General features: G+C 45.9%; 1 protein-coding gene and 2 long non-coding RNA genes across 6 annotated transcripts in view; 2 read left to right on the top strand and 1 right to left on the bottom strand.

The window, feature by feature from the left end:
- Positions 1-23,323, top strand: part of LOC138445738 (uncharacterized) — a 56,149-nt gene that overhangs the window by 13,227 nt on the left and 19,599 nt on the right. The gene's annotated exons all lie outside the window — the stretch shown is intronic.
- LOC138445739 (uncharacterized) lies at positions 1,926-14,220 on the top strand. The gene is made up of 2 exons (XR_011258984.1): positions 1,926-2,448; positions 13,850-14,220. It is a non-coding gene; the product is annotated as an uncharacterized lncRNA (long non-coding RNA).
- ZHX2 (zinc fingers and homeoboxes 2) overlaps positions 6,949-23,323 on the bottom strand; it is a 178,849-nt gene continuing 162,474 nt past the window's right edge. For all 4 annotated transcript variants that reach the window (XM_069599968.1, XM_069599969.1, XM_069599965.1 and 1 more), the window contains one exon: positions 6,949-8,199. The gene's annotated coding sequence lies outside the window, so the exon portion shown is untranslated. The remainder of the gene's footprint in view (positions 8,200-23,323) is intronic.

Consider the following 23,323-nt stretch of genomic DNA (forward strand, 5'->3'; position numbering starts at 1 on the left):
TAACTGTTCACCAAGACAGGAAATAAAGGAGCAGGTTTAGGGGGAAAAGGATACAGTTAATTTGTAGTAATTTAAATGTTCCTTAAATCAGCCCCCCTTATAATTCAAGAGTTAACTTGATTCAGTTTCTAGTTTCTACCATCACACTCTCTTTCTCTTTCAGTTCAGTTCAGTTCAGTTCAGTCACTCAGTCGTGTCCAACTCTTTGCGACCCCCTGAATCAGAGCAGGCCAGGCCTCCCTGTCCATCACCAACTCCTGGAGTTCACTCAGACTCGTGTCCATTGAGTCAGTGATGCCATCCAGCCATCTCATCCTCTGTCGTGCCCTTCTCCTCCTGCCCCCAATCCCTCCCAGCATCAAAGTCTTCTCCAATGAGTCAACTCTTCACATGAGGTGGCCAAAGTATTGGAGTTTCAGCTTCAGCATCATTCCCTCCAAAGAAATCCCAGGGCTGATCTTCTTCAGAATGGACTGGTTGGATCTCCTTGCAGTCCAAGGGACTCTCAAGAGTCTTCTCCAACACCACAGTTCAAAAGCATCAATTCTCTGGCGCTCAGCCTTCTTCACAGTCCAACTCTCACATCCATACATGACCACAGGAAAAACCATAGCCTTGACTAGACGGACCTTTGTTGGCAAAGTAATGTCTTTGCTTTTGAAGATACTATCTAGATTGGTGATAACTTTTCTTCCAAGGAGTAAGCGTCTTTTAATTTCATGGCTGCAGTCAACCATCTGCAGTGATTTTGGAGCCCCACAAAATAAAGTCTGCCACTGTTTCCACTGTTTCCCCATCTATTTCCCATGAAGTGATGGGACCAGATGTCATGATCTTCATTTTCTGAATGTTGAGCTTTAAGCTATGTATTAAAAATACATAATCATATATAACTATGTATAAAATATATGTATTAAAATACATAATCATATATAATATAACTATGTATAAAATACATGTATTAAAAATACACAATCATGTATAAAATACAAATATGTGACTTCCCTGGTGGTTCAGACGCATTATCTGTCTACAATGTGAGAGACCTGGGTTCGATCCCTGGGTCGGGAAGATTCCCTGGAGAAGGAAATGGCAACCCACTCCAGTACTCTTGCCTAGAAAGTCCCATGGGTGGAGGAGGAGCCTGGTGCAGGCTACTGTCCACAGGGTCACAAAGAGTCGGACATGACTGAGCGACTTCACTTTCACTTTCAAAATACAAATATCTATGAAAATTAAAATATAAATATATTTTTAAGTATGTAAAATTGAGACACTATAAAATTCACCCATTTGACGCGTACAGTTCATGGCTTTTAATATATTTGGAGTTGTGCAACCATCACAATATCAATCTTGTAACGTTTTCATTACCCCACAAAGAAATCTCACATCTCCTAGCCCTCACCCCCAATCCTCTCTCTGCTCCATCAACCCCCACTTTCTCTCTCCATAGACTTGCTTATTCTAAATGTGCCACATAAGTGGAATCACAGCGAGTATATTTTAGACTGTAATTCAATCTGCCCTGCATCTTTAACTGTTATCAGTTCTGCAGACACGTGCTGAGCAGTGGGGTAAGAGTGTAGGTTTTAGTCATGACTGTTTTATTTCTAAATGACAGTAAAGCAACTTGAACTAATTTCGAAGCACAAGGGGGATTTATTGGCTCACATAACTGGTAAAGATGGGGTGGACCTAACTTTAAGGTTGACTGGATCCAAATACTTAAATTATGTCATTTATCTCTCTCCTTGCTTCTGTCTCTCTCTACCTTTTTCTTGCTCTCTCCCAGCTCTCTTTGCTTCAATTTCTTTAAACCTCAGGGAGGACTCTCATTAACCCAGCTTGTGTCACGTGCGTACCCCTTGGGCCACTCACTGAGGTCAGAGATCATGCTATGATTGGCTAGGCTTGAGTCACATGACTACCCATGGAAAGAAGGGTTTGGTCCTGGGTTTAAAGGGGAAAAACAGGTGTATAGAAGACTTTCCCGGGGGGGGGGGAGGGGGAAGGGGTGTGAATGTTGCTGAAAGAGAGGACAAAAGGAATGCTGGATGGATGTTCAGCACATTTCCTGGTCAGGAGGAGCAACACACTAGAAGATTGAACAACCAAACAGTACCTGGACAGAACTAGATAACATCTTGTGGATACAGGAGTTCAGAGCAGCAGGGCTTCCGGAGAACCAGTTGGGATACGTGTGTCTTCCTTAAATCCAGCCTCTTTGTCACCCACAATGTACCTGTGTTTGGTCGGTGGAACTTCAACTGGGACTGGAAGAAATGGGGAAGGGGTGCATTCTAAGAGGGGAAATTGCGTGGACTCACCATTCAGCAAGCAGACCAGAGGGTCCCAAGGAAGAGAGACGACTGGGTGAGGAGTTGGGAGATCATTTGGAGAGATGGACCTGAGCCCAAAGCTGTGACCCAAATTCAGCGATGGGAAGTAAGTCGGAGGTAAAAGATGTGGAAGCTATTTTGTTTCACTTTACATATCTTTTATGTAATATGTTACTCATCTTGGTAAATCCCAAACTATGGTTTTGATTTCCCATCAGCAAGCAAATAACATAGTTCTTTGGCAGTTATTCAGGGTCTTTCCAAGTGGAAATCACTTTAGTTTTCTTTGTGACTGTGTTTGAATTAGGGTGATTCGGTTGTTTGTCAAAGTGGGTTGTTCAAAACTGATGGTTTCTTGTTTTGTTACACATTAACAGACTCCTTGTTGAATTTCTACTACTTAACATCCTGACACTGTATACACTTTTTCACTTCTGCTCCTTGTACTATTCTCTGATTTATGCATTTGGCCAACCCCTACTCATCCTTCAAAACATAGATCACGTTTCCTTGAGGGGAGAGATTATACCTAACTTCTCTCTCACCTGGCAAGTGGCACAGGGAGAAATGAACTCATGCATGAATGAGAGGACTCATATCCATCCAGCCTAAGGATGGCACGTAGGTTTTGTGTCACTTATGAGTGCACTTTAATGCAAGTGTCAGTCAAATCCAATGAGTGGTGGGTTAAACAAATAGGTATTTATTTTTCTCACATATCAAGCTGCTAGAAAATTTTCAGCTGTGGCACTAGTTCAGGGACTCAAAGAAGCTATCAAGGCCTTAGTGTCAAGATCAGCGATGCACACAAGGTAAGAAGAGGGAGGAAGGAGACTGGCACCAGCACGTGCATCTTATTGGCCACTCCTGGCTGCAAGAGAAAGTGACTTTCTCACCTGGGATTGGGGTATGTCAGTTCCTGGGCAATATCTTGGGACGATATTAGCAAGGACGAATGAGGGGATGGATACTAGCTAGGCAACCAGTGGCACCCACCACCTATGTCATCTCATAGGTTAATAGATTTCAAGGTGAGGCTGTGTTCAGTATTGTGAAAGCTGTCCAAGTCTGCCAGGCAAAGGCACTTCAATTGATTATTAATGTCTGCTGTGAATGTGGAGTGGGCCATATAGCATTCTTGGTGTGTATTGTCATCTCTGATCCATCCCCTAGATTGATCTGTGTGTTGGACCATCTGTTTCCCCCTCCTCACTTACCCCACCTGTTCTGTGTGCTGGGAGGCAGATTCCAATGGACGGGACCAACAGATCCACTTACCCTTTGACTTGGGTTGATTTGGCCACTGAGAGGCTGTGGCTGGAGAACAGAGGGTGGGAGGAGAATGATGTCAGGGTATTTCTCCTCCTGTTGGGTCTCCATGGTTTCCTGAAGGCCACATCTCCTTTCAGAAACCCCTTTCTGTCCATCTATCCTTTGTAGGTTCCAGTAACTGCCCCACCACTTACCCCTTCAGACCAAGCTCCTTACATCCTCCCTTTTTCTCTTCTCCAAGCCCTGCCCACAGCTTTGTAAACATCATTTTAATGCACTTCCTTTAAATCCCCCAGTTTGTGCCCTGTCTCTTTTTCTCAAGGATCCAGCCTGAGGCAGTCTGTAATGCTTTAGGGGCTTGTTCTGCAGGAGGGTGTGAGAGTTATGGATGGAGACCTTTGTCTTCCCCCCTCCTCAAAGTCCAGGGCAATGTGCCTCCTACCCTCTACAGGATACCGGACTTGCATGTCATGGGATGCTCCTGGATGTCTTTTAAAATTCATTTTTACTAATCAAGCCCCCAGGGGTAATGATGTGCCTTCTACTGTGGTTTGTAAGTACATCCAGCTGCACGCCACTCCAGATGGGAGCTCTCAGGAATCAGCAGGAGGCAACTGACGTCTCTCCTGGTTCTCTCCAGATTGTAAAGTGGCTGGCCAGTGAGAGCTGTCATTTCTGCAGGCTATTGGTCAGAAGTCACTGTGCACCAGGTGGTCTGGAAGGACAAGGGTACCTGCAGCTGGGGTTCCACTGGATCACCATCCTGTTACTGCCTCTGCCTTCCTGCTCCCCAAGGCCTGGGGCGTCCACACTCTGAGAACAGGCTCCACGGTGTGTCAGATCCCACACCACGCCCCGGTTGTGGAGGAGGCTGGGGAGGAGCCCTTCAAAGCCTTCAGAGCAGTGTTTCTTAAACTTGAATGAGCAGATGAGTCAACTGGGCGTGGTATCAAATTGCAGATTATGATTCAACAGGTCTGGGGTAGTGGCTGGGTTCTGCATTTCTCACAAGCACCCTGGTGATGCTGCTGCAGGGCACACACCTGAGTAGCAGAGACTAAGAGATGGGCATCCAGCATGGTAACCACCAGCCTCATGGGGCTATTTATATTCATTGTCTTTTCCTTTTTATAAATCTCATAATCTTATCAAATCATCAAAATGCTGAGTTTCTAGGAACAGAAACCCCACTCAGAAGGTTTTGAACCTAAGTCAAAGAGAGAAATATGGTTTTTATGAAACTGTTAAGATAGGGAGCTGGCCGGGAATGGTGGGGCCCATGGGCCCAAATGATGTCGCCGCTGTCATCACTACCACCATCACCATCATCTCTTTCTTCTTTCATTCCTCCTCTGCCTCTTGATTTTTTTTAAGCCTCATTCTCACTATCTGCAGGCTGGTTTTCTCTCTCGGGCAGGGAATTAGCTGGTGGCTCCAGGCTAATATCACACTCGCCATCTCAATGGGAAACTAGAGCTTTCTCTCAGCATCTGAGCGCTTGTGCATCACACTGCACCCGGCCTGATGGCTGAAGTGCCAGGCTTGCCCTGTGGGAAGGGAGTGGGTCACTGTGGTGGACAGCCCCTCAGAATTAGATGGACAGAAGGGGAGACAAGCAAACCTAAAGGAACAGATGTGTGAAGAGGTATGGGGCCGACAAGACCAGCGGGTGTTCACGCCCCTCCATGGCTTTCACCCCACCTGTCCAGCTATTCCCCTTAACCACCTTTCTCCTAGTTCCTGCCACCCTTTAGTCATTCCCAGGGGAGAAGACATAGCCTGATATATTTTGCTGAGTGCTTCAAAGAGCACAACCGGCTGCCCTGTGTATTTTCATTGCAATCAATTAGCAAGGCTTTCTCTTTGGTTCAGAAATTAAATATAAAAAGATAAAAGTTCTGGCAAGGTTTTCCCTTTGGTTTCTTCAGGCATTTGATAGCATCTCACGCTGCCTTGCTGGGAGAATTAAATTGCTTGAGAGTGGCAAGCTGAATGGCAAGGGTGGTGAATAGCGGGATGGGAAGGCAGCTGACTGCCAAGGGAGAAGCTGGAGGGGGGCGCTTGGGCTGATGTTCATTAATGGGCTGGAAGGACAGGACAGCATGAGGAGATGAGGCTGTGGATGGTCCACTGCACAGACGGGAACAGCAATGCAGGACCAGGAGATGAGCCAATTACAGCCACTTTTCAATTTTTTCTTTTTGGAATAAGGAAAGTACAGGATGAATTTTTGTTTTTGTTTTTTTGGCAGGAGATAGTAGAGTTTAGAGGAGGGGTGGATAAACTGGCCAGAAGTCTTTAAGTCCCTGTGAAGATGAAACATCTAGACCAGGGGTCCCCAGCCTCCAGGATCCAGTGCCTGATGATTTGAGGTGGAGCTGATGTAATAATAATAGAAATTAAGTGCACAATAACTGTGATGCACTTGAATCATCTCACAACCACCCCTCCCCGCTGCCCCCAGTCTGTGGAAAAATTGTCTTCCAGGAAGCTAGTCCCTGGCGCCAGAAAGGTTAGGGAACGCTGATCCAGACCACAGATTCCTAACATGAGGCCCAAGAGCTGGCAGCATCAGCCTCACCTAGGAGCAATGGATGTTCTCTGGTCCACTCAGACCTACTCAATCAGAAACTCTAACCAGAATTCCAGGTGATTCTGCAGCCTGTTTGAGCTTGAAAGGCACCGGCCTACATGAGGGTCACCTTGAACTATGAGGGGCTCCTTAGACCTCACCTGGCTAGAGACACAAAAGTTGACCTTCTGGGAGAAAAGGCAGTTATCTTGGTTCCCAGCAGCCCAGGAGGGAAGTGATTTGCCTGAGACACCTAAGGGGCAGCAGTGGCCTAGAGGCCTCATTCCCACACCCGTGCTCTGCAGCATTTAAAAATTGTAATTTTGAACAAAATGTTTATTTGTCTGCCCTGGATCTTAGCTGTGGCATGAAAACTTAGTTGTGGCGTGTGGCATCTAGTTCCCTGACCAGGGATCAAACCCGGGTCCCTTGCATTGGGAGCACAGTCTCAGCCATTGGACCACCAGGAAAGTGCCCTCTGCAGTATTTTCTGAATCTATTTACGAAGACCCAGGAGACGTGTGGGCCTATCACTTCTGTGTGTCCCAGAGATGCGATGATGATTCCCATACTGACACTGACCCCTGGTTTTTATAGTCCCCCCTGCGCTGAAAACCCTGTGATGACCTCACTGCGATGAGGCAGGACAAAAGACGAGGAATGAGGTCATAGTGGATTTGAATGGGGGGTGGGGTGGGTGAGCTGGAACCCTTGTGCTGTGCCCTGGGAGTCAGACAGCAATGAAGAACCAGGAACAGAGGAGAAGGTTATAAAAATGTTTAGTCTTTGCTTTATTGAGTTACAACAAATGAGCAACAAGTTAGAAAAATTGTTTTTTTTTAAACTCCCTAACATTTTATTTGTGCAGTGTACTCAAATAGGGGGCAGTGGGATGGGGGGAAGGGACTGCAAACACAATTGATATTGCAACATTTACACCAGATATGTCTCTTGGTTTTTCTTCTTTAGAAGTTAGGACTAACTGAGGAAAAAAAAAGTGCACTCATCAATCTAAAATTGGCCCAAAACAAACACACAAACAAAACAAACAAAAAATCAATTCGTGGTGAAGCTTCAAGCTGAAATCTTGTTCAATACCACACTGAAAAAGACAGTTAGGAACAGAAATGAAAACCAAAGCTGTTCATCTTTGTACCATTTAGATAGCACAATCTTTTTGTTTTACTTTCACAAAATTAATGATAACGCTAATGCACTTGTGAGCCCTTTCTGCTGGTTTCTAAAAAGGGGCTCAGAGGGTAGCCACCTACCACCCAGCTCTCTTGGCCCAAGGTCTGACCTCAGAGGCCAGCCCATCAGAAAAAACCAGACTGGCCTGGGGCATTTCAGAAAGCCTTGTGCCTGGCTAAACAGGGACCCCCAAAGGCAGCTGGGGAAGAACTATAGAAATGGATTTGATTTGGAAGATCTGTCATTCGTAAACCCCTCTCCAAGCTCAGACAGAGGCCTGAATCCTAGCCCTTTCCCCCGGAAGAAATCTCGCAAATTGCAAACTATCTTTAAAAACGAACTCGCCCTACCTAAAATCCAGTAGATATAATGGCACTAATGCTAACACCACCCCCTCCCCAAAATCAATAAAAATAAAAAAGGAAAAAAAGAGAAAAGCACATGTGATCAGCCCTCCCTCCTGGAAAAAAGACCTTACAATGGTAGAGCTGGAAAAGGAAGTTGCCCTCGGTTAAAAAGGTAACAAAATTCCCATGTCGTACAAATTGGTTCCAGTATAGCAAGAGGTGGGGGCCTGGGCGCAGGAGCCAACTATTTACAAGGACCCGTGGAAAACGCAGTAGTAGGACTTTGGCACTAGGAGCACTTCCCACCGGGCCTCGGGGAGGTGCGTGTGCGCAGAGGCAGCGGCAGGCACACGCAGCGAAGTCGTTCCACTTGGAGTCTCAGGCCAGGGCGGCCCTCAGCCGGGGAGAGAAGTTCTCTTCTTTCTTTGAAGACAGATTATTCCCTGCATCAGCACGGCAGTTCTGATGGACTTCCCTAGAAGGACGACACAAGACCAGAGGGGCAAGATGTCAGGGAGATGACCATCATTCCCTGCATGCAAGGCATCGGGGGAGGGGGGAGGTGGCCTCTCCCTGGCTGTCCTGGGGAGACACTTCCCAAGTCCTCTTGGGGTCGGAAGACGAGAGATGCCCTTCACACGTGGGGCCTGTTTTAAAGAAACGAGTGTGTGTCCTGAGCATGGTCTGACATTATGGTAAGCGCCTTCAGAATAAGGCCTTTGAAAACAGGATGACTCTCTGGGCAAGTGAAGGAGGTGATTCATTTCATCATGACAAGACCTTTTTCTTGTTCCTGGATAGGCAGCCAGTCACCATGGTTCCTCAAAGACACCAGAATCAGACAAGTCTGGATTTTGGTCCTGACTTTTCTGTATGGAGAAGGAAATGACAACCCACTCCAGTATTCTTGCCTGGAGAATTCCATGGACAGAGGAGCCCAGCCAGAGGGCCCTAGTCCATGGGGTCACAAAGAGTTGAACACGACTGAGTGACTAACACTTCTCTATATACTTGCCACGGGGCCGTACAAATGTCACAATCTCTCTAGGGCTTGGTTTTGCTTCTGTAAAACAGGGATGGTAATAGCATCCACCTGGTAAAGTAGTTGTGATGAGAAGCTGATATATTAAACAGCACTTAAAATAGTGTCCAGACTGTGGTATTATATAAGCTTGTGTTGTATTTGTTAGATGAAGCCTTTTCCAAATATGATAGTATATATAATGGTAATACATAAGATGAGAAATTTAAAGTGTCTTTTTATCTCTTTACGTTTAAAATTTTATAATTTTTTAAATTGGAATATTGCTTTACAATGCTGTGTTAGTTTCTATTGTGCAAAGCTGATTCACTTCATTGTACAGTAAAGCAATTTTACTCCAGTTAAAAAATAAAAAGAGAAAAAAATGTATTTTTTAATGTTTCTATCAACCCTCAGAGGTGTAGATATAATTACTATTCCCATTTTACAGGTAAGGAAACTGAGCACAGAGAAGCTAAAAAACTTGCCTAAGATCACCCAGCTAGAAAGTGGAAGAACCCAAATTCCAGCTCAGGCAATTTTCAGAGACTGTTCTCTTAATAGTGTTTAATACTTACAGACTTTGAAGTAATGAAAATAGTCCAAGGACCTTATGGGTTGAACTGTCTCTTCTTTACCCCTATAGATATGTTGACGTTCTAACCCTTAATACCTCAAAATGTAACCCGATTTGGGGACTTCCCTGGTGGTCCAGTGGTTAAGAATCCGCTCTCCAATGCAGGAGATGAGGGTTCGATCCCTGAATAGGGAACTAAGATTCCACAATTGCCCCTTAGCTGTGGGGCAACTAAGCCCATGCGCCGGAAGTACTGAGCCCTCGCACCACAACTGATGTAGTTGTGCAGACCTCTTGCAGCCAAATAAAGAAATATATACATATAAAAAGAATGTAACCCTATGGAGATTCCTTTATGGAGGCGATCTCCATTAAAATGAGGTCTACAGGGAGGGGCCTAATCCCACAGGATTGCTGTCCTAATAAAACAGGGAATTTTGCACATAAAGAGACACACAAGGAGAACATCACGGAAAGATGAAGGCAGAAACTGGGGTGATGAGTCCAGAAGCAAAGGAATGCCAAGGACTGCCAGCAACCCGCCAGAAGCTAGGAGAGAGGCAAGGAACACAGGCTCCCTCACAGCCCTTAGAAGGGGGCAACTCTGCCAATACCAGCCTTCTCGTCTGCAGACTGTGGGAGAATCAGTTCCTGTTGTTTAAGCCACCCAGTCTGTGGTACTGGATGGTAGCCTTGGCAAACCAAGACAGAACTCCATCTCCACTGTGGGCTCTGGGGAGCCAGGGATCCTGAGCCAGGAATCCAAGGGCGGGCTGGGGGCTGTGAAGTACGCAGTCAGTATTCCATGAAAGGCTGGAAGGGGATCAGGTCTGCAGATTCCTGAAGCCACTGGCTTTTTCGTTGCCTTGTCCCTGGTAAGGCCGTGTCACAGCTTGTTATTGCGCAGTCATTTCTCTGATTGAGAAGGCCCCGAGAAGTGAGAGAGAGAGAGAGAGAGAGAGAGAGAGAGAGAGAGAGAGAGAGAGAGAGAGAGTGTGTGTGTGTGTGTGTGTGTGTGTGTGTGTGTGTGCGCGCGCGCGCGCATGCGCGCGCGCAGGAGACCAAGAGCAAGAGGACCAGACTTCTCAGCCAAAGCAGCAGATCATCTGTATTGTGTCATTCCTAATGTCTGGATGTCAAAGGTACCCACATTTCATCAGTACTCCTGATAGTAAGACTGAACACTGCAGTTAAGAAACCAACTTGTAACACGGGAAGGCAGAGGGGAGGAAGGAGCCAGTATACTACCCATATATAAGATTGATAGCCAATGGGAATTTGTTGTGTGACTCAAGGAACCCAAACCAGGGCTCTGTAATAGCCTGAAGTAGGGGGAGGTGGGAGGGAGGTTCAAGAGTGAGGGGACATATGTATACCTATGACTGATTCGTGTTGATGTATGGCAGAAACCAACGCAATATTGTAAAGCAATTGTCCTTCAATTAAAAAAAAACTTGTAAAAGAAATTGTGAATGAAATCAGATTCCAGGGGTGTCCTTGGGATCTGCTACCACCCAAAAGGGATCCAGGAAAAGTCATCAAATTGTAAAAGCCACAGGGATCCTTACAGATGATGCTGCCAACACCACTTCTTTCACAAGGGGAAAAAAAAGGAAGCTTGGGGAGGAAAAGTGATTTCCCCAGGTCACATAACTGCTCAACAGCAGAGTCAAAAGTAATAACAATAATGGTTGCGACAACCGTGAGTAGCTTAAATGTATCTCATGCTTATTATGAGCCAGGCCTGATACTAATTGCCGACAGCGGCCATTTCATTTACTCCTTATGGTAACCTGTTAACCTCAGAGGTAGGCCTGCTCTGCAGTGAAGAGATGGGGTTTAGTGAGATCAAATGACATCAGGCAAGTGGTAAGTGGTGGAACCTGGATTCCCCTGGGGCCAATCCAGCTTTAACTGCCTCTCCCGACACCTGAACTGGGTCCTGCCTCCTCGCCTTGTGCACGAATGCTGCCTGCACGGAGCCACAAGGTAACAGGAAAGTGCAGGTCTGCTTCAGAGATGCGAGCTGACATGCATACCTGTGGCTGACGCATGCTGATGCTCGGCAGAAAACAACAAAGCTCTGTAAAGCAATTACCCTTCAATTAAAAAAAGAAAGATCGGGGCTGGGTGGTCCCAGGCACCCAGAGGGGACCACATGCCTTGTTGCTGTTGCCATGCAGACACACACACATCCAGGACGGGTATGTGGGCCACAGCCAGCTGCTTGCTGTGCTCTGCAAAGAACACCTTTCCCCCAGCAAACGCCTTTGGAAAGGAGGCTGCTTTTGGCTGAATGTCCATCTGAACAGCTCTCAAGACTCCAGGAGGGACCTCCCTGGTGGTCCCGTGGTTAAGACTCTGCCTTCCGATGCAGGAGACTCAGGTTCGATCCCTGGTCAGGCAACTAAGCCCACATGCCACAAGGAAGACCCAAGCACAGTCAAGATAAGAATAAATAAGTAAAGACTCCAGGAAACAAGGCCCAAGGTGGGTCAAGAGTGATTGTATTCCCCACCAGGCTGAGGAACGCCAGCTCTGCACAGGACTGTGGGTACCCACGGTGGAGCAGAGTGGAAAGAACCGTGGAGTCAGAGAAAACTGGGTCCAGGGCCAGCTGTTTCTGAGCTGTGTGCTGGGATCAGCTACTTAGCCTCCCAGAGCCTCATTCCCACAATCCACAACCAAGCAGCTGCTGGGAGGGTTGCAGATGAAGTGTGCAAACCATATGGGTGCTCCAGAAATATTGTCCTGCTTCATTTTCCCTTGAGGAGAGCCAGGTGCAGAACTACGGCCTTAGGGGTATGTGAACTCACCCGTGTGTGTGAGACTATACACATCTTGTCTCTCATATAGAAAACCCTGTCTCTAAGGGACTGGTAAAAAGTTGCCTTTTGTTTTTTTTATTTTTTAATTGGAGGAAAATTGCTTTACAGTGTCATGTTGGTAAAAATTTGCCTTTTAGATAAACCTCAATATTAAGGTGGTTCTCCATCTGGCATTTTTTAAAAAGAATGGAAGTACAGTAAATTTACAATATTCTGTTAGTTTCAGGTATACAGCAAAGTGATCATATATATATATACATGCACTATTTTTCAGATTATTTTCCATTATAGATTATTATATTGATTAGAGTTCCCTGTGCTGTACAGTATATCTTCGCTTATCTAGTTATATATAGTAGTGTGTATCTGTTAATACCATACTCCTAATTTATCCATACCCCCTCATTTCCCTTTGGTAACTATGAGCTTATTTTCTGTGTCTGTGATGTTTCTGTTTTTTATATAGATTAATTTGTGTTATTTTTTAGATTTCACATATAAGTGATATCATGTAATATTTTTCTGACTTCACTAATATTCTTTAGGTTCATCCTTGTTGTTGCAAATGGCAATATTTCATTCTTTTTATGGCTGAGTTATATACATATATACATATATATACGCCACATTTTCTTAAGCCAGTTGTCTGTTGCTGGGCACTTGGGTTGTTTACGTGTCTTAGCTACTGCAAATAGTGCTTCTGTGAATGTTGGGGGTGCATGTATCTTTTAGCGTTTCCATCTTTTCCAGAGTGGGACTGCTGGATCATATGGTGGTTCTATTTTTAGATTTTTAAGGAATATCTTTATTGTTTTCCATCATATTTACATACCAATTTACATTCCTACCAACAGTGTTGGAGGGCTGTCTTTTCTCCACATACTCTCCAGTATTTATTATTTGTAGACTTCTTCACGATAGCCATTCTGACAGATATGTTACCTCATTGTGGTTTTGATTTGCATTCCTCTAATATAATTGGCATATTGAGCATCTTTTCATGTGCCTGTTGGCCATTTCTGTGACTTTTTTTAGAGGAATGTCTGTTTAGGTCTTCCACCCATTTTTCAGTGGGGTTGTTTTCTTGATGTTGAGTTGTATGAGCTGCTTGTATATTTTGGATATTAACCCCTTGTTGATTGTACAATCAGCAAATATTTTTTTCTCATTCAGGAGGTTCCCTTTTAGTTTTGTTGATAGTTTCCTTTGCTGTGCAAGAGCTTTTAAGTTTGATTAGGTTCCATGTATTTATTTTTGCTGTTATGTCTTTTGCCTTGGGAAACTAAGAAAACATTACTACGATTTATGTCTGAGAATATTTTGCCCATACTGCCTTTTATGAGCTTTACAGTGTCATATCTTACATTTAGATTTCTAAACCATTTGAGTATATTTTTGTGTATGGTATGAGGGTATGTTCTAACTTCATTGATTTACATGCAGTTGTCCAGCTTTTGTAATACCACTTGCCGAACAAACTGTCTTTTCTCCATTGCCTAGTTTTGCCTCCTCTGTCAAAGATGAATCGAGTATAGATGTGTGAGTTTATCTCTGGGCTATTCTGTGCCATTGATCTGTGTGTCTGTTTTTGTGTCAATACCATGCTGTTTTGATTATTTAGCTTTGTATCAATAGTATAGTCTGAAGTCTGGGACGGTTATGCCTTTAGCTTTGTTTTTTTTGTCCCCTTATGCTGAAGTTGAAACTCCAATACTTTGGCCACCTGATGCAAAGAACTGACTCATTGGAAAAGACACTGATGCTGCACAAGATTGAAGGCAGGAGGAGAAGGAGACGACAGAGGAGTAGATGGTTGGATGGCATCACTGATTCGATGGACATGAGTTTGAGCAGGCTCCGGGAGTTGGTGATGGACAGGGAAGCCTTGCATTCTGCAGTCCATGGGGTTACAAAGAGTTGGATATGACTGAGCGACTGAACTGAGGGTTGCTTTGGCCATTCTGAGTCTTTTGTGGTTCTGTATAACTTTTAGGATTATTTGTTCTAGTTCTGTGAAAAATGTCATGAGTATTTTGACAGAGATTGCATTAAATCTGTAGATTGCTTTGAGTAGTGTGGTCATTTTAACAATATTCTTCTAATCCAATAGCATGGGATGTTGTTCTATTTCTTTGAATTATATTTCATTTCTTTCATGACAATGTGTTTTTCCCTATCTTATGGGTATGAACATGTATAATCCTCCAACTATGTATAAATAAAGAAAAATAAATGCTGAACAAGACCATTAAAAAAGCCACAAAAACCAGATTGGAAGGCCAAAGGGTGACCTGGAGAAGGGGAGACAAAGTCAGTTTTTTGGTTTTTGCAGTGTTCCCAGATGTCTGTGGATGGCTCTGGGCCCAGCTCTTGGAACCGCTGGACTTCAGTTCTCATTTGACCTCTCCCAGGGTGTGTCATGGTGGGCAGGAGCTGGGCTGTGGGAGCTGGCAGCACTCTCAGAGTGAGGCTGGGAAGATACTGGACACAGAGGGCACACAGCCCAGCCCTGTGGCCTTGCTCCTTGGGCAGGCCGCTTCCCCAGAAGGCCCTGCTCCCAGCCACGCTCAGTTCGCCTTGTTAAATGTTCCCTTGCCGGGGCTTTCACAGCATAGCTGTCATCACGATGCCTTCCGATTGCCTGATGAGTCGTAAGTCCACAGTGCTCACTGCTACCCCGTGCCCCACCCCCATCTCTCCCGCCACTGCGTCTGGCTCACGGAGGATACTCAAATGTCCGTTAATGAATGAAACACAGGGAAAGAGCACGGTACTGTTAGAGGTGGCTGCTTAGACAAGATCGGTGACAAGTTATTTCATTTTTTGTTGATTTTTTAAAGAGTGGGCAGGAGGAGAAGGGGGCAGCAGAGGATGAGATGGTTGGATGGTATCACCAACTTAATGGACGTGAGTTTGAACAAACTCCGGGAGGACAGTGAAGGACAGGGAAGCCTGGCGTGCTGCAGTCCACGGGGCTGCAAAGAGCTGGACACCACTTAGTGACTGAACAACAGTGATCTTTACTTATGTGGCCTCTTGCTGAGTCCCTGGGCTACTACCTGGAGTCTTTTCACTTGGTCAGGGACACTCACCCCTGCAGAGAACCAATGGCCTGATGGGTCACTTAGTCCCAGGGTATCAGACTGCAGCTGTTGGGGAAACTGCAAGGTCACTGGGCCCCTTTCCTTGTGGCCACTCTTCAAACATTTGCACCGAGTGGATGTCTCACTTCTCCCTGAACACTGCCCAAGATGGAGGGACCCACTGCCTCCCACAGCTGTCCCTTTCTATCTTGGGGATACCTTGGAATGTTAAAAAGCACTATCTAATTCTTTAGCAAAATCTGTTTCCTTATTACTCTGTCTTTGGGGAAGCATGAAACAATTAGAATTCTTTTCCCATGTGCCAACTTTTCTGTTCCTATTTCTCCTTAATTTTCCCTGTAGGGATTTCCCCTGGGCCCTGTGGACTTGAGAGAACACCACAGTCCCTGAGACAGAAACACAAGCAGTGTGGCTGTGATTTGTTAGCTCAATAACATTTCTGAGTCCAACTTTCTTTTACTGGGAGGGGGCATGGGTGACAAGGAAAAAGAATAAGTCATTTCCTAGCGGATGTAGGAAATTTCGCACTATCCCAAACTAACCCCACATTCAGCCTTGGTCAACTCTGGATGTCTGGTTAGGGCTGTTTCTCTGAAGCAGTTTGGGGACATCCTGGGCACCTTGCAGACTTGTACACCAGGTAGATCTCCCTGCTTTTGGAGATGTTCAAAGGCAGAAGGAATCAGGGGCCACTGGGTCTTCCTGCTCCTTTTCCATCAGTAGATATTATCCTGTGGAACTCAAAAGAATCTGAGCAAATGGAATTATATTTTATTTATGCATTAATTTTTGTGTGTGGCTGCATTGCATCTTTTTGATGAAGCACAAGGGGGCTCCTCTCGTTATGGCATGTGAGCTTAGCTGCCCTACACCATGTGGTATCTTAGTTCCTTGACCAGGGATTGAACCTGAGTCCCCAACATTGGACAGTAAATTCTTGATCACTGGACCACTAGGGAAATTCCTTGGAATCCTATTTTAAACTCACCAGGCAGACTCTGAACATGGTTACAAGTTTGGGTTTGAATTCCAGCTCCACTGTTTTCTAGCTCAGTGACTTTGGGCCAGTTACTTTTCTGTGGCTCATTCTCATCAGATGATGAAAATAATGTCTGTGGAGAGTTGTTCAGTTAACACACATGAAGTGCTTGAGCAGTGCCTGGCATAGTAAGTGCTCAGCAAATGAAACCCCTTGTTGCCTCTGCCCCCTATCCCCACCTTGAGATGCAGGTGCCATGAACACCCCAAAGCATGGGCTTGTACTAGCGGGGCCCCAACCGAAACAGTCAATTTGGAAAGGCAAGATGGCCAAGTTCTCCACATGCAGAAGACTGTGCAATTTCTGAGCTGCGTCCATTGAGCAGGTGCTGATGGCAAGGCCACACCCCTATTTTGGGGGCTTTCACTTATATTATCTCACTTGGTCCTGATAACAACAGACAAGTCTACTGGTAAGTGCTGTGGACTGAACTGTGTCCTACCCCAAGTTCTATGCTGAACTCTAATCCCCAGGGTGACTGTATCTGAAGATACAGGGCCTTTAAGGAGGTGTGTACATGCTGTGCTAAGTCACTTCAGTTGTGTCCAACTCTTTGCGACACTCTGGACTATGGCCTGCCAGGCTCCTCTGTCCATGGGATTCTTCAGGCAGGAATACTGGAATGGGTTGTCATTTCCTCCTCCAGGGGATCTTCCCAGGGATTGAACCCCTGTCTCTTACGTCTTCTATGTTGGCAGGTAATGAAGGTTAAAGGAAGTCATAAGGGTGGAGCTCCAATCCAACAGGACGGGTATCCTTATAAGATGAGGAAGAGACAGCAGGAGGGTAGACGCACAAAGGAAAGGCACGTGAGGACAAAGAAGGTGGCCGTCTGCAAGCCAAGGAGAGTGGTCATGTCAGGGACTAACCTTGCCGGCACCTTGATCTTGAACTTTTAGCCTCCAGAACTGTGAGAAAGATTTCTGTTCTTTAAGCTGCTCAGTCCATGCTCTGCTATTTTGGCAGCCCTAGTTGACTAATACAGTGAGTATTAAAGCTGTAGAAACTTTAATCATAAAAAGGAATAGAATGTATAGGCATGTGGGTGTTCTAGAATTTTCTACCATCCATCTTCCATTTACCACCAGGGAAGAAAGTTCTCAACAACACCTAGACATCTGCAAGATGACTTTTCTTTTTTTTAAAAAAAAAGATTTATTTACTTTATTTATTTATGGTTGCACTGGGTCTTCATTGCTGCACGTGGGCCTTCTGCAGTTGTGGTGAGTGGGGGCTACTTTCTACTTGCGGGGCTCAGGCTTCTTATTGCGGCAGCTTCTCTTGCTGCAAAGCATGGGCCCTAGGGCCGCCGGCTTCAGTAGTTGTGGCACGTGGGCTTCAGAGTACAGGCTCAATAGGTCTGGTGCATGGCGCTTAGTTGCTCTGCAGCATGTGGGATCTTTCCAGACCAGGGATTGAACCTGTGTCCCCTGCATTGGCAGGTGGATTCTTTACCACTGAGCCACCAGGGAAGCCCGATGACTTTCCTTTCACTCCTTCCTTAAGGATTACAGAGGGTCTCAAACTTTGCCTACTGGGTCATACACACAGAATCACATATAGTCTTTACTGGTGAGAGAGAGGAGCTTCAGGGTATAACTTGATGATGTGTGAGCCCACCTAGCATTCCATTTTTCACTCCTGCGCTTCTTTGAAGTGTGAACTCAGGCAAGCCATAGCCACAGTAGCCACCTTTCAGGCTCCTTGGTGCACCAAGTTCCCCTGTCTCAGGGATATGTTGTCTTCAAGTCTGTTTTCTCTTCTGCCTGGACTGCTTCTCCTCTCTGCCCAGCCAACTCCTACTTAACCTTCTGGATTTCAATTCATCCACTTGTTCAGAGAAACCTTGCCCAACCCCTTAAATCAGGCCTAATTGCTCTATAGTCTCACAGTTCCATGTACCTTTCCTTAAAAAACTCTTGTTACCTGGCAGCATTTCCTTTTTGTTTGATGGAAGATTATTTGGTCAAAGACTGTGGGCTCTGGGGCTTCCCAGGTGGCACTCACTAGTGGTAAAGAATCTGCCTGCTAATGCAGAAGATGTAAGAGACGTGGGTTCGATCCCTGGGTCAGGAAGATTCTCTGGAGGAGGGCGTGGAACCCATTCCGGTATTCTTGCCTGGAGAATGCCATGGACAGAGGAGCCTGGCAGGCTACAGTCCATAGGGTTGCAAAGAGTTGGACACGACTGAAATGACATAGCACAAAGCACATGGGCTCCATGAGGGCAGGGACACGCTGAGTGCCGCAGCCTTCCAGAGCCTGGCACTGCAGGCTTTCCACAAACACTGATGGATGAATGAGCCAAGGCACTTACTGTGAGCGTCTCTGGGCTAGTTATTTCTCCTCCTTGGGGCCAGCATCCTTCCTCTGAAAAATGGGGGGCTTTGATTTCATTATGTTCTTAAGTTGCTACAAGCTGCCTAAAGTGCAGGGCAAATTCCTAGTGCGAGAAGCTCTGGAATTAGATAAAAGTAAGTGATAGCAGTTAACTCTCCATGAGGTACCAGGGAAGTGAGGCTAATGTACAGTCCATGAGAAGCATCACTCAGTAAATAGCTAGTGATTGATTCTCCAATAGACCTTTCCCTCAAGCTGCTCACACACGGAAAGCAAACTGTCCCCAATTCCTCTCCCCTGATGGCTGTCATCTGATGGGACTAGTGAGTGATGAGGAGAAGTGGAGGACTGAAATACCAGATCCTGGATAACTGGAAGCCAACTCTCTCTAGTAATTCTCAGGTTGGTTCAATAACCCACTGTAGAGCATCTGTTCTGAATCAGGCGCTGGGGGATTCAGGGATTAATTGGGAATGGTGCCTGCCTTCAAGGATCTGGTAGAGGAGAGACAGGGAAAGAGTTAATTACAAATTTTCACTTCTCCATCCATCCGTTCACACATCTGTATTTAGATGGCTAATCTGAACAGATTATAGGGGTATACATATCCTGGATCCTAAATTGTAGCTAGGCTCTAAGACTTGGCAGCCCTGAATATTTTAAGCAAGTTGAATTATGGAAAATAATTTTTTTCTGACATTTTCACAGAATTTACCTCTTTCCCAAAGCTGTCCTTAATTCTCAGGAGATGGAAATTGGCAGAAATCAGGAGGCAGCAAAGCAGTGAATGAATAGTTGTGTACTAGTGTTCAGTTCCGTATAGAATGAAGACATGACCACAGCCTGTTGGTCTAGCCTGGGCGGTGATGGAGGTGCACTTTGGCGAGGTGGTGGGTCAGGCACTGAACTGACGTGTGAGAAGGGGGTCTCCAGGCTCCACCAGTCACTAGCTGAGGAAACCAGGGCAAGCAATTCTGAGCCTTAGTTTGGCCTCCTGTAAAATGGGCTTCCCTGGTGGCTCAGACAATAAAGAATCTGCCTGCAATGTGGGAGACCAGGGTTTGATCCCTAGGTTGGGAAGATCCCCGGAGAAGAGAATGGCTACCCACTCCAGTATTCATGCCTGGAGAATTCCATGGATAGAGGAACCTGGTGGGCTACAGCCCATGGGATTGCAAAGAGTCGGATACAACTGAGTGAAACTTGGGCTTCCCAGGTGGCGCTAGTGGTAAAGAGCCTGCCTGCCAATGCAGGGAATATAAGAGACGTGGGTTCGATCCCTGGGTCGGGAAAATCCCCTGGAGAAGGAAATGGTAACCCACTCCAGTATTCTTGCCTGGAGAATCCCATGGACAGAGAAGCCTGGTGGGCTACAGTCCATGGGGTCATGAAGAGTCCGACACGACTGAAGCGATATAGCAGGACAGAAAATGAGCAAAGAGCTATACCTCTCTCAGAGGGTTGTCATGAAGTTTAAGTGACTTAGTAGATGTGCTGGCAAGAATGCTGAGCACACAGCATACACAAACAGAAAATCTTCATGGTAGTAGAGCTGTCTGGCCAAACATCAAGGCATACATCTGACCATCTTTGGCTTAAGTATTTCGACTCATTTTTAGGAAAGGAGTTTCTTTTTGGGATTCTTATGGGGACAGGTCTCTCAGTGAATGGCTTGATAATGGATGGACCCAGAGACTGAATTAAGGTGACCCCAGTCATGGCTTGGGAAGGACTCCTTATCTTTGTGTCTAATCTCAGGGCCAGGTGAGCCTGGACAGTCAGACACTGTCCTGAGCCTTGCCAAGCTTCAGTCTGAGGAACTGGCTAGGGGCGGGGTGGTGGTGGAGGGGGGGCGGACGCTCACTCCCATAGAGGAAATCCCATCCTAGAATCAGCTCTCAGCTGCTTACCCAAGTTTTTATTTTTATTTTTAATGAAATCAAAACCATGCATTATTTCTAGGATTATATGTATGGCAATTGCTGCAGGTTCCTAGATAAATATGTGTTTAAATAAAGACATCACTGAATATTTATGAATTTCAAGAGACCTCTGTGTTTGGTTCATAAAAGCTGTGAAGTAATTTTGGAGAGTTTTTTTTCCCCCTTTGAGGTTGAAAGCTTCCTCAAAGGGGTGCCTTGTCTGGAGAATTTTCAGGCACCGTCAGCAGCACAGATCGAGGCCCCTTTCTTAAAACAATGGTGTCTGAAAAATATCAGCAGGCCCATTAGGGATACCAGGTGTTGAGTGGATCGTTTCAGTGTTGAGTAGATCTTAGCGTCTTGTTTAGGGATATTTTCTAGCACACTCCTGTGGCGTTCGCCATAAGTAAGAAGAGGTTCCTGTGTGTTCCTGTTCTTTTCAGGGAGATGGCTAGTTCCTGCTGCCACTCTGTCGCTCCGTCGTGTCTGACTCTTTGCGGCCCCATGGACTGTAGTCCACCAGCCTCCTCTGTCCATGGGATTTCTCTGGCAAGAATACTGGAATGGGTTGCCATTTCCTCCTGCAGGCGATATTCCTCACTGAGGGATCAAACCCGCATGTCTTTCGTCTCTGGCATTGGCAGGCAGATTCTTTACCAACTGCACCACCTGGGAAGCCCTTCTCCTTGTCTGTGCACTGGGCTAATTCCTTCCTAATCAGCTGAGTCAGCTGTCCATTCCTCCAGGAAGCCTTCCCTGACCCTCAGCTTGGGTGCCCCTCCTTGTGCTCCCCCACAGCCGTGCACGTCTCCATCATATGATGGAACACCCTGGCGAATAAAAGAAAGAGTAATTTCCTCTGTTGTTGGTTGAGTAAGCTCCAGGGGAACGAGAGCTCTGTCTTTGTCACCCTGTTGTCTCTAGCACCTAGCACAGTTTTCCACACCACAGCAGGTGCTCAGAATGTATCTGTTAAGTTGAATTGAACTCAGCTGTCTACTATGTGGTAGGAGGAAAAAGGCATCATGTAGACATGTTTATGCACCAGAAGAAATCTAGGGCAAACTAGAAGCATTCACACAGAATCTGATTGGACAAAAAAAAATTTGCTCCTTCATTTTAATATGGGAGATATGAGCTGGACTGGTAGGATTTTTTTTTAATTTAAATTTGTTATTTTATTATTATGTTTTAATTTGGCTGTGATGGGTCTTGGTTGCGCTGTGCAGGCTCTTAGTTGTGGCATGTGGGATCTAGTTTCCTGATCAGGGATCGGACCTGGGCCACCTGCACTGGGAGCGTGGAGGCTTAAATCACTGGACCACCAGGGCAGTCCCAGCAGGGTCTTGTAAGAGGCAAGAAAATGGCCAGAGGGAGAAAGGGGAGGTGGCACCATGGATGACGCCCTTTAACCCCTTCCTATCACCAGCCCCCTTTCCTCACCCCCAACATATTACTGCTTCCTCCTGAAAAGTTGAAGGAGAAAGAAATGATGACATGATGGCATTCTGTGCTTGGCTTCTCATTAAATTGCTCTTCTAAGAGCTGATGGGACCGGCTAAAATAAGGTTTCCAGAGGACTTTACTTGCCAGGTGCCTCGTTTTATGATTGGATAAATGAACTAATGAGTGACATGGCTGGCCAAAGCTGTCTGAGTTCATAAATAAAGAGGTATGGTGCTCTCCAAGGCTCTCTTGGGGACCTTATCCATCATTCTGGAGGTTCTACCTTTCATTATGTTTAAAGATGACATGGTGGGGGCGGGGGAGGGGCGGTCTCTGTTGCTTTTTAAGTGCCCTCTGGAGAAGTCAGCCCAGGCAGACTGTAAATTGTGTATCTCCATGCTGGTTCTAAGCTGCCCTTGGCACACACGGGCTTTGGCCAAGGTAGAACTTTCCCCCCTCATTCTCCCCGCCACTATTCCTCCCCACCACCCCCGCCCCTTTTCTAAACTTAACGCAGGTTCTGATTTGCACAGACCTCTGGTGAAGCGCACACACCAAGGGCTCGGTGGCACGTCCCATTATGTGGATGACATGGCCATTAGTAACCATGGTAACCTCCCTACCCAGGCTTCTGTGGCTCCACAGACCTAATTTATACCAGTCTAGTCCAGATTTGAAGGGGTTCTGGGGACCCCGTCAGCGCAGCAACAAGCAAGGTTACTTAATCAGACACACACGGGGGCACCTGCCTTGAGCCACTGCAACACAAGCACCAGGGGCTTTCAAAACCTTCCAGGTTAGAGGAGACACACGCTTTTCTTCAGTAAACTTGGACACTTAACTCTTTAAAAAAATCCAAAAGGAAAAAGAAAAGACATATCATTTCATGTTTGTTTCTTATAGCAGTGAACACAAAACAGGCCTTGTGTCGTATTACCTTGTTACCAGACTTTAGAATGGACAGATGCCCAAAGGCCACAGGCAGTGATGTTTCCAACAACCAGCATGCCTGTGTGTGTGCTAAGTCACTTCAGTCTTGTCTGACTCTGCACGACCCTATGGACTGCAGCCTGCCAGGATCCTCTGTCCATGGGATTCTCCAGTCAAGAATACTGGAACGAGTTGCCATGCCCTCCTCGAGGGGATCTTCCTAACCTAGAGATCAAACCCACATCTCTTGTCTCCTGCATTATCAGGCAGGTTCTTTACCACTAGCGCCACTTGGGCACCGCCTTGTAAATAAGGACGTAAAATCTGCCAACCTGTTTTTCTTCCTTTGTTTTAAAAGAGCTTGAGAGGTGAACACATCATCTGCGTCAACA

Source organism: Ovis canadensis, chromosome 9 (assembly GCF_042477335.2).
Source record: "Ovis canadensis isolate MfBH-ARS-UI-01 breed Bighorn chromosome 9, ARS-UI_OviCan_v2, whole genome shotgun sequence".
Classification (NCBI taxonomy): domain Eukaryota; kingdom Metazoa; phylum Chordata; class Mammalia; order Artiodactyla; family Bovidae; genus Ovis; species Ovis canadensis.